Below are 12,294 nucleotides of genomic sequence, written 5' to 3' on the forward strand. Positions count from 1 at the left end.
TCTCAGCGGCCCCCCTCAGGAATGGGACCTTCGATGCCTGGAGGAGCCAGGGGAGCAGCTCCAGCCCATTAACTGAACCCATGTCCATAGGTGAGATTCCCTTTTCAGTGCATTTACAAACTTATCCCACGACTGAAAATTCCAAATGTGGACAGGTATAATCTAATGTTTCTGTATCTTTAATAGGTGCATCCCATAGTTGTGGGATAAGTTTGTAAATGCGCCGAGAAGGGAATTTCACCAATGTATGGTAGCAAACATGTATTACCCCCAGCGCAACAGATGAAGGATAAATGAGGGATGAGGAGGAAAGCCTAACACAGAATTTAGGAAAGGCCTACGTTTCCCCACCCCCAACATCTGCAAAGAGCAACTGAGTATTCATTGACAAAAAACATCAGTTTCAAAGTTCAACAGCTTGGGAGACAGAGTGTGCGCCTCCTTAAGCACTACACACACACACACACACACACAAAAGCACACACTTTTGAGAAAACACAGGCAAAAGCTGCAGCAGGAGAATTGTCGTTTTGTTTAGTTACAAAGTATCTTTGCGGGGGTTGATCCAGGCATGGTGAACACAGCTAGGGTGACCATATGGAAAGGAGGACAGGGCTCCTGCATCTTTAATAGTTGTATTGAAAAGGAAATTTCAGCACATGTCGTTTGTATGCATGCAGCCACTGGTGGAATTCCCTCTTCATCACAACAGTTACAGCTGCAGGAGCGCTGTCCTCCTTTGTGTCTGGTCACTCTAGTATAGCGCCTGCAGCTTTAACTGTTGTGATGAAGAGGGAATTCCACCAGTGGCTGCATGCATACACAGGGCATGTGCTGAAATTCCCTTTTCTATGGAACTGTTAAAGGTACAGGAGCCCTGTCCTCCTTTCCATATGGTCACCCTAACACAGCGTTCAGAGTGGGAATTTGACTTGCCTTCTTGTGCGATTGCAAATCACACAACGTCTATCGGCGTTTTGTCCACTCACACCCCCTTTTTTGTTTGTCTTTGTGTTTCAGTGTTTGCAAATTGTAAGTGCTAATTGTTTTAGCATCTTAGTTCTCCAAAATCATGTTTCCAGTTTCCTTTTCTTTGCATTTGGACGTATACTTTGCCTAGCCATGGTGAAGAAGTACTATTTGGTTAACTTTAAGATGACACCTTGGTTTGTTGCTTTTTATTAAATTGTATAAAGAAACAGTTTTCTAAGTGTCCACCCCCCACCTCTGCTTCTCGGGCGTGAAAAACGTCCGTAAGAAACTGTTAAAGGTACAGGAGCCCTGTCCTCCTTTTATATAGTCACCCTAGCCATATGGAACGGAGGACAGCGCTCCTGTATCTTTAACAGTTGCATAGAAAAGGGAATTTCAGCAGGTGTCATTTGTTTATATGTAGAACCTGGTGAAATTCCCTCTTCATCACAACAGTTAAAGCTGCAGGAGCTATACTACAGTGACCACATTTAAAAGAGGGCAGGGCTCTGGTCATCCTTTACAAAAAGTCATGAAATTCAAAAAACAAAAACCTACGGTTTATGAAACAACGTTAAGTACGTACACTTTTCCATCAAGCACCAAAACGCGGGGAAATTGGGAGTTAAGGCTCACCAACCTTAACGCCACATCCTCCATAAGGAGGCAGAAAGTCCCAGTGAAATTCTCATTCTGCCAAAGCAGATAAACCATGAGGACAGGATGGAGATTAGGATATGCAGAGGTGACTGTGGCGTTGTGGAAAACGGATGACGAACAGCTTAGAGCCGCCTACTTCTTTTTTTGTTTAGAGCAGCTCTTCCCCAACCTGGTGCCCTCCAAAGGTGTTGGACTGCAAGGACGGAGCAGGTAAGAACCCCCCTCCCGCCTGGGCCCTCACCTGGACCCGCTGCCGCTGCTGTGCGAACTGCGGCGCTAGCTCTCGGCAAGCCCCCACCCCAGCCCACCCCACTTACCTGCTCCGTCGTCGCTGGGCCCGGGCTTGGATCGAGCGCCCTGGTCCGCCCGGAAGCAAGTCCGCACCTGCAGCCTTGCTTCTGGGTGGACTCGGGGGCTCGATTCAAGCACAGGCCAGGCCTTGACGGAGAAGGAAAGTGGTGGGGTGTGTGGGGGGGCTTGCCTGGAGCTGCCACCCCAACAGTTCGTGCAGTGGTGGCAGGTCCAGGTAAGGGGCCAGGTGGGGAAGGGGGGTTCTTATCTGCTCCGTCGTCGCCTGGCCCAGGCTTGAAGAGAGCCCCTGGGTCCACCCAGAAGCAAGGCTGCAGGTGTGGCCTTGCTTCCGGGTGCACCAGGCGCTCGGTTCAAGCCCAGGCCCAGCGACAACAGAGCAGGTAAGTGGGGTGGGGTAGGGGGGGGGCTTGCCTGGAGCCGCCGCCCTACGTTCCCCATCCTGCTGTCCCAGCATTCCTGACCATAGGACATACTGACTTGCAATGATGGATCGTCGTAGTCCAACACCTTTGGAGGGCACCAGGTTGGGGAAGGGCTGCTCTAAACAAAAAAAGAAGTAGGTGGCTCTAAGTTGTTCGTCATCAGTTTTCCACAACCCCACAGTCACAACCCCACTGACCTGTCCAACACCTTTGGAGGGCACCAGGTTTTTGGTCTTTGGTCTTTGTAAACCACCCACAGAGCCTAGGCTATTGGGGCAGTACAGAAATGGAATGAGAGAATGGGTGAATCAATGAATATCAAGGGAGGGCCAAGTTAACCTCCTCACTCAGGGGAGAACCGAACTGGGCGACCACAGGCCAGGCTAAGCTAGCTGACTTGGTTAGGCTCTCTCAGCATGACCTACATCACACAGTTGTAAGATATTCACACTTTTAAGGATGAATTGTGGCGGAGAACAGAACCATGGAAGCCCTATTGATCCTCTTCAAGAAAATGTGGGATATCGGTAAATAAATGTCTGCGGTTTTGTCATTCTTTCTGAAGCAGTATGCAGGTTAAATTCATTGTGGATTTCTTTGCCAGGTACTCTTCTCCCTTTCCCTCAGACACTGACATGGTTTGTGTGTTTTTCCTTCACAGAATCCCCATCAGAATCGCCTCACCACAGCAGCAGGCAAGGTTAGTGCCTCTTCCGTCTTCCATGTTTTGCTGCCAAAGGCTGTTAATGGGAGGACGGCATGGGTTGCGGTTTAAACTTCCTTGGGGAGCAGTAAGAATGGAAAGAGAGAACTCCAGGGCTCTTCTTCCAAAACCTTTTGTGGGGGTGATCAGGTTTCTTTGTGGGATTGAGAGCATTGCAACATGAGACTTTTCTTGTGCGCTCTCGATTGGTTACTCAGTTGGTGGTCAAGCCCTTTGGGGACTGGACATGTTGGTGGTCACACCCTCTTGGGCCGGCCATTTGTCCTCCTCTTTGGTTTCCAAAATATGGCCCCCCTATTATTAAGTGACCCCAAAGTTCAACTCCTCACTCAGGGGAGAATGTAACTGGGGGATCATGGGCGAGACGAAACTACTTCACAGGTTTAGGCTCAATGAGCAGACCCTACCCCACAGTTGTAACTTACTCACACATTTTAAAGGTAAAATGGGCTGAGGAGAGGAAAGAAAACTGTGGAAGCTCTATTAAACTCCTTCAAGAAAACTTTGCCTATAATAAATAAATACCACCTGACACATTTGTCACAGTTATCATCAGACCTTGCCATTGTTTGTTTATTTTTGCTTCACAGAACGCATGCCTGGCCAAAGGCCAGCCAACCCCTGTGGTAGTCAAAGTAAGTGTGGCGTCTCCCTGTTCCATGTCTTGCTGCCCTGTGGGGATAGTGGGAAGACAGCATGATGCACCCAGTTTATACATTTATATAGTTACGGCTTTACAAATTCTAAATTTAGCAGAAGGCTATGGTTCAATAAGCTCTGTCTCCTCCTCCCCATTGATATCAGGTTTCACTGGAACCATAAACGTTGCCTCCTTCCTCTTTCTCATTTGGGGGCTCCGTTCCACTGCTGATCTCTTTGGAAGATCTGGGTCAGTCACTACCTCTCAGCCTAACCTTCCTCACAGGATTGATGTGGGGGTAATGGGGAGGAAAGGCAGAACATCAACGTCATTATATATGTGTGTGTATATATATGTCTGTGTGTGTGTATACACCAGAAAAGCAGAACGACATCAAGAATGTGTGGTAGGTGCAACTTGCGCTCAATCTCAGTAAGTTCACCCTGAGGTTTGGCAGCGCTGGTGGCCCTCAGGGCTGTTGTTCCCTAACCTTGACGTACAAACAAAGGGTGGGTTGAGAAGAAGACACTACCGGAAGAAATTCGAGCAAAGCAGAGCCTCCCACTGACTGAACTTTTTTGTCGCCTGCTCAGGAACCAATGATACCATCCAAAGAACTGTCCCACCAAATAGCTGCAGCCCTGGAAGCCTTAGAAGTAAGTCTTCTTCAGGTCTAACATTCCTGATGGAGGGTGGAGCGAGGAGCCAGAGAAGGAAATGCAGGTTGCTTACCTGTAACTGTAGTTCTTCGAGTGGTCATCTATGCATTCACACATATGGGCTTTGCGCCTGCGCAGAGACCAGACCGGAACCTTCTCTAGCTGAGTGGAACGTTTTTGGCGGGAACCCCTCCCCCACGCTACCGCGCATGTCCATGGGGTTCCCGCCCTTACCTCAGTTTACAGGAGTCCGACGTTGTGCCCCCATAAACATGAGAGTAAAGAAAATAAAGTACATTCCACAATAAAAACAGTGTCATTTATAAGTCTCACACCACCAAGTGGGGATGGTGGGTGGGTTGTGTGAATGCATAGATGACCACTCGAAGAACTACAGTTACAGGTAAGCAACCTGCATTTCTTCATCGTGGTCTCTATGCATCACACATATGGGCGAGTAGCAAGCTGACATACCTTTGGAGGTGGGTTGGTGCATCATCCGAAGATCTCTGAAAGCACTGTCCTCCCAAATGAGCAGTCCTGCCTCGCACGGGTGTCCAAACTGTAGTGCTTGACAAACGTGGATGGAGTAGACCACGTTGCGGCTCTACAGACTTCAGTCAGTGGAACACCTCTGGTGAAGGCCACCGACGTTGAAACAGCTCTGGTGGAATGAGCTGTCACAGGTTTCACTAACTCTAATTTAGCAATAGAGTAGGCCAATTCTATTGTCTCCACTATCCAACGTGACAGTCGTGACAGTCGTTGGCAGGAGACAGGGAGTCCCTTAGAAGGCTCACCATAACAAATAAACAGTTGCTTTGTCTTTCTAAATGTCTCTGTCCTGTCTTTGTAAAAAGCAAGAGCCCTTCTTACATCCAGAGTATGCAAAGAAGACTCAAGAGGTGAAGTTGGATTAGGAAAGAAAGCAGGTAAAGTAATATGCTGGGACAGATGAAAAGTTGACACTACCTTAGGTAGGAAGGCTGGGTCTGTGCGTAGCACAACCTTGTCCTTATGAAAGATAGTGTATGGAACATCTATCCTTTTTTTTTTTTTTAATTTTTTTATTTTCTACAATACTAAACATATACATACATCACATAAAAAAAACACAACAACATACTACATAATTTTCAGTTGAATACAATATCTTATCTTAATAACATAATCTTAATAACATAATCAATACACCTACAGTGCACCCCCCACCACGGGATCTCATTCCTGCTTCCAAAATCTCATACTTTCTTCTGCTGGTGGATTCCCACTCCCTCTAGAAAAAACAAATATTAGGAACTGTTTCCAAATTCCTTCAAAATCATTTGATTTAGCTATACCTCTTCTCCATTTAATATTACTTGTTAATTTATCATTAATAGCTATATCCCACACTTCTTTATACCATTCTTCAATAGAATATTCCCCTTGTATCTTCCAGTTCCTAGCTATAATTAGTCTTGCTGCAATCAACAAATTCGTTATCAGTTCCTTAATTTCCTTTTTACATTTAAGATCTTCTTCAAATAGCGACAGCAATGCAACTTTTGGTGTTCTTTCTATCTTCATTTCAACAATTTCTTCAATCTCCAGAAACACCATCTTCCACAAATTCTGAACATAGTTACATTCCCACCACATATGCATATATGTTCCTTTAACCCCACAACCTCTCCAACAATTTGCCGATTGCTGCTTGTTTATCTTATTCAATCTAACCGGAGTTAGGTACCACCTCCATACAATTTTATAATAATTCTCTTTTATTCTTACTGACATATTTCTCAACGCTCTTTGCCTCCATAATCCCTCCCAACCCTGTTGTCCTATTTGTACCTTCAAATCTGTCTCCCAAACCATTTTACCCGAGTTATCCACTGTCCCTTTCTCCACCAATATTCTGTATATTTCGCTCATCAACCCTTTTAACACTGTTCTTTTCCCCCTTTCCTTATCTTTTTTATCTATTAATTCTTCAAACCTTGTTAATTCTCTACACTCTCCATTATCTCTTACCCACTTTTTAGTCCATTGTTCTAATTGCGTATAGTTTAACCAAGTTAACTTTTTATCCTTCAAGACTTCTTCTATATCCTCTCTTGTACCCATTCCTCTTAACCAATCTCTTAATTTCATTTTATTTCTCTCTATTAAAACTTTACTTAATCTACTTTTTAATTCCTCCGGGAAATTCTTCAACAATATTACCGGTGACAAGGGAGAGCTGCTCGGAAGCAGCGCCCCTTTATATTTACTCCAAATTTCCCAGTGAGTCCTCAAAAGTGGATTATTTATACCTTCCACCCATTTTTTTTTCCCTTCCATAAAAAAAACATTTTCTAATTTAGTCTCTATATTACTCATGTTTTTTTCTTCCATCCAATCTAAGTTCCCTAATCCTAAAATTGCCTCCATTATATATCTTAATCTATTGGCTGCATAATATAATATAATATTCGGGAGACCCAATCCTCCCTTTTTTTGACTCAAATACCATTTACTTTTATTTACCCTCGCTTTCTTATCACCATTACAAAAATTATTTATAATCCTTTGCCAACTTTTTAACTCTAATTCTGAAATTTTTATTGGTAGCATCCTAAACACAAAATTTATCCTTGCTAAAATCTTCATTTTTATTAATGCTATTCTTCCAAACCAGGATAAATTTAACCTTTTATATTTTTCCAATTTTACTAAAATCTCTTTTTTTAAAACATTTAAATTTTCTTTCTCTAGATTCTCTAACTTCTGCGTAATTTTTATTCCCAAATATCTAATCTGAGTCTTAACTCTCATTTCTCTTCCCTTTTCTTCCCAATCTTTCTCTTCTTTTTTAGTATAATTAAATAACATCAATTCTGATTTAGACCAATTTATTTTTAACCCCATAACAGCCTCAAATTCTCTCAAATGTTGTTTAATTCTCCCCATCTTCTCTATTGGATTCTTAATCGTCAACAACGTATCATCTGCAAACATATGCAATTTAATTTTTTTTATACTACCAATTCCTTCAATCTCCTCATCCTCTCGTATTGCGTTCGCCAATAATTCCATTACCATTACAAATAGGACTGGTGAGAGCGGACATCCTTGTCTTGTCCCTCTGGCTAGTCGTATCTTATCTGTCACACCATCATTCACTACCACTACGGCTGTATTCTGAGAGTATAACTGTTCTATTATCGCTTTAAATTTATTTCCAAATCCCATTTTATTTAAAACCATCTTTAAGGCTTGCCAGCTCACACAATCAAAAGCCTTGAAAATATCCAATGCCAGAATTCCCGCTTTAACCCTCGACTTATTTATCACCTGAATTGCATTTAATACTCTTCCCACCAAATTAGGCATCTGTCTACCTACCACAAATCCACATTGATCCTCCCCTATATATTCCTCTATAAATTTATTCAACCTCCTTGCTAAGATAGTTGAAAAAAGCTTAGCATCCTGATTTATTAATGAAATCGGTCTATATGAATCAGGAACAGTCAAATCTTTATCTGGTTTTGGTATTAAAATTATTAATGAATGCTCCCATGATTCTGGCGTTTTATCCCCTTCCAATATGGAATTATACAAATTTATTAATTTTGGTATTAAAATTCCTTTAAAAACCTTATAATATTCTGGTCCTAAACCATCTACCCCCGGTGATTTACCCGGCTTCAAATTCCCAATTACTTCTTCAACTTCTCCTTGAGTTATTACCTTCTCCATTAACTCTTTATGCTCTATTTTTATTCTCTTCATTGTATATTTTTCTATATAAGCTTCCAACTTTTGTTCTTGAGTATCCTTTCCCTTATACAAATCCTGGTAAAACTCCTGAAATATCTTTATTTTATCCTTCATTGTGTGACAATACTTCCCTTGTTTATCTTTCAAAATCCCTATCCCATTCCTTGCTTTTTCCTTTTGTGTGAGTCTGGCTAGCAATTTAGAATTCCTGTTACTGTTTTCGAAATACTCCCTTTTCATATATATTAGATTCTTTTGGACCTCCTCTAAATTTAAATTTTCTAATTGCTTTTTCTTTGCCTGTATTTCTATTAATTTATGCTTATTTTTATTTTGCCAATAATCTTTCTCCATTTTCTTAATCCCAAACTACTGCCCTTGATGTTCCTCCTTTCTCATTAATTTCCCAAGCCTCCGTCAATTCACTTTGTATTTTTTCTACCACTTTATTATATTTTAAAAGTTTTGTGTTTAATTTCCACCTAAACGCTTCCTTGTAATTTTTTTTAACTGTAAATTCTAAATTTAACATTGCATGGTCCGTTACCTTTATTACTCCCATTTCCATTTTACACACCTTACTTGCAAACTCTTTTGAAATCAATATATAATCTATTCTAGAATATGTCTGATGAACTGGGGAGTAAAAAGAAAATCCCGGATTCACGCCATTCAGTAAACGCCAACAATCCACATAGTCTTTTTCTCTTACTAATTTATTCAATATAGTAATGTTATTTCTTTTTTCCACGTTTGTGGGGTTTGATCTGTCCACTCTATTGTCCATTACCATATTAAAATCCCCTGCCAAAATTAAATATCCTTCCCTAAACTCCTCTATTTCACTAAATAATTTCATAAAAAACTCTCTATGTTTCTCATTAGGAGCATAAACATTTACTAATGTATATTGTTCACTTTCTATTTGCCCCTTTATCATAAGATATCTACCATTATCATCCTTTTTAACAGTTTCCAGTATAAATCCACTTTTTTTTGAAATCAAAATTGCTACTCCATTTTTCTTTGACGTCCCCAATGACTTTTCATAATAAACAGACCATTTTGTCCGGATTTCATTTACTCCATCAGATTTTTGGTGTGTTTCTTGCAACATAATAATATCTGATCTTTCTTTATTTAACATTTGTTCTATTCTCCTCCTTTTCACGACTGCCCCCAGACCTTTAACATTGAGCGTTGATACTTTAATATTCTTATCCATAATCTCCCTTTTGATTTTCCTTCTGATCCCGCGTGCTCTGTGACTCATAAACAAATACAACAACAATTATAACAATAAACCCTAACCCCCCCATCATCTCCCTCCCTCCCCCCCCACCCCCTCTCCCCCCCTACTTTCCCCCTCCCCATATCCCCGCGAGTCTATTACTCCGGCCACCTAATTAGGGGAGAGGGGGGAGGCGGTGCCCCGCCACGACGACCCAATCTCTGTATTAATTTGTTATCATATCAATTATCTCATAAAACATTTCTCTTTACCCCGTCCCAGATGCTCCTGCTACTGCTCCATTCTCTTCCCCAGCCCCAACACTTCCATTCTTCATTAACCCCAATCTCTTCAGCAGCTCCCTTCCTTGCTCCAAAGAGGTTACTCTATATTCACTCCCAGCATGGAAAAACTTTAAGAAAACCGGGTAACCCCAAGCATATTTCACTACATTTTTTGTTAATGTCTCAGTTATTTGCTTGATGCTGTGTCTCCATTGGAGTGTTTGCTGACAAAGATCGTTGAAAACTTGCACTGCTTTGCCTTTATATTTGATCATAGCCATGGCCCTCAGCTTCTTCATTACTAACTCCTTCTTATAATAACTGCCAAATTTCACAAGCAAGTCTCTAGATGATCCCTTATACTTTGCTCCTCCCACTCTATGAATTCTTTCCAAATCGCTGTCGTTTATATCCGCGTCTGGCATCATGTCGTTGAACCACTTCAGAACTACTTTCCTCAAATCTTCTCCTGGTTCTTCAGCAAATTGCTTGATGCGTATGTTACAACGTCGAAGCTCGTCCTGAAGCCGAATCAGCTGTAGATCTTGATCTTTTGACTTTGCCTCAGAACATTTTTCAAATACTTCTTGTTTTTTTGCAAGAGCTTTAACTTCAACCCCAACTTCCTTTATCTCTTTCTCATTCTCAGCCAGCCTGTCAGCTAGCGCCCCCATCCGTGCCTCTGCCTTCTTTTCATTATCAGCGATCTGCTTGCTGAGAGCAGCCCTAGTTTCCAGAATCAGCTTTTTAAGTTCATCCATTGTAACAGAAGAAGCTGGCACCTTGCCAGAACCTTCCGCCATTTTCACCGACTCGTCAGAGCCTGAAGCTGAATCGCTTCCCGAGGATTGTAAATCTTTTCCGACAGGCACTTTCTCAAGACGGGCCAAATTATGATTAGAAGTAGGGATGTGCTCCGCTCCGATTAGGAGCGTAGAAGCAGTAGCGGATTGGCCTGCTCCGCCTTACCCAGAGGCGGAGTAGGAGCGGACCGCGGACCCCCTAGAAGCAAGGCGAAGAGAAGCGACCATTTTTCGGAGCTCCGAGTTCAGTCGGAGCGCTCCGGTCGCCATCTTGAAAACATTTCGCCATAGGATTGCATTGCGGCAAATAATCGCGCATAACTACGTTGTTTTTGAAGCTATCGTTCTGGAAATTCTTGTGCACAGAGAGTCGTGGATGGGGGTCATTTTGAGACCACTCTCACCTCTCTGCGTGCTGTGGTTCACGTGCAATATTTTTTTAAAAATCGGGTCAACCGCGGGGCTCAAACTGCGTTTCGGCTTTTCGCCCATAGGATTGCATTGAGGGAAAGAATCGGGGATAACTGGGGGGGGGGGTTTAAGCTATCGTTCTGAAAATTCTTGTGCACAGAGAGTCGTGGATGGGGGTCATTTTGAGACCACTCTCAACTTTCTGCGTGCTGTGGTTCACGTGCAATATTTTTTTAAAAATCGGGTCAACCGCAGGGCTCAAACGGCGTTTCGGCTTTTCGCCCATAGGATTGCATTGAGGGAAAGAATCGGGGATAACTGGGGGGGGGTTTAAGCTATCGTTCTGAAAATTCTTGTGCACAGAGAGTCGTGGATGGGGGTCATTTTGAGACCACTCTCAACTTTCTGCGTGCTGTGGTTCACGTGCAATATTTTTTTAAAAATCGGGGTTTGGGTTTTTTTTTTTTATTATTATTATTATTTTGGAAGCGATGACAGGCACATTCAACTCCCAATCCTGATGAGAATTCATCTCCTCAGAAAGCATCCTCCTCCAATCCCAGCGTTGGAGGGGGGACTAAGGCAGACCCACCCTGAGAACTTTCTGTTTTGTGTCTCTTTGTGGGTTGGCGTTCGTGGAGGGAACACTTACTTAGCTAGTGCTCCTGCTTTGGAGATAGATTAATTTAATATAGGTTTAGTTTGGCGCGTGTGTGTGTTTGTTTGCTTCTTTCTGACTTGTAGCTTAGTTTGCCCTGTGTTTTCCCCTTACTTTGATTTAATATAAACTTTATTTTTGAATTTTGGAGTGTGTGGTTGGGTTGGTTGCCCCCCCCTTCCCTGTATTAAAGCCTGACTGTTCTGCTTTTGTGAAAGCTTTCTTTTGAAAGCATACACACACTTTTTGTCCCATTTCCCTACATTTATATTCTTAAACATATTTTATTATATTCTTTCACATAGTCCATTAGTATATATTCTCATACATATTATATTAGTATTCATATTTTGTTCTTCTTATAGTAGTGGTTGGTTCTTTTTCCCCCTCCCCTCTCTTAAATCCTGATTGTGTTTCCTTCTATCTTCTATATACCAAATATACCAAAAAAATTGGATTCTCTTTTTCTTCTCTGTGTAACTTCGACGGAGTGGGCTGCTTTTGTCAAGTTCAACAGGCAGCCACAGATTGAGCATTTTGGGGAAAGCATACGCACACCATTTCCCTATTCTTAAACATATTATTATTATATTCTTTGACATAGTCTTAGTAGTCTATTAGTATACATTCTCATACATATTAGTAGTAGTATTCATATTTTGTTCTTCTTATAGTAGTGGTTGTCCCATTTCTTGTCCCATTTCCCTACATTTATTAGTAATATTCTAAAACATATTATTATATTCTTGTAGATATTCTTAGTAGTATATT

General features: G+C 41.9%; 1 pseudogene; it reads left to right on the forward strand.

Annotated features, from left to right (window-relative positions):
- LOC134409714 (maestro heat-like repeat family member 5) overlaps positions 1-12,294 on the forward strand; it is a 143,693-nt pseudogene that overhangs the window by 2,421 nt on the left and 128,978 nt on the right.

This window comes from Elgaria multicarinata, chromosome 16 (assembly GCF_023053635.1).
Source record: "Elgaria multicarinata webbii isolate HBS135686 ecotype San Diego chromosome 16, rElgMul1.1.pri, whole genome shotgun sequence".
Classification (NCBI taxonomy): domain Eukaryota; kingdom Metazoa; phylum Chordata; class Lepidosauria; order Squamata; family Anguidae; genus Elgaria; species Elgaria multicarinata.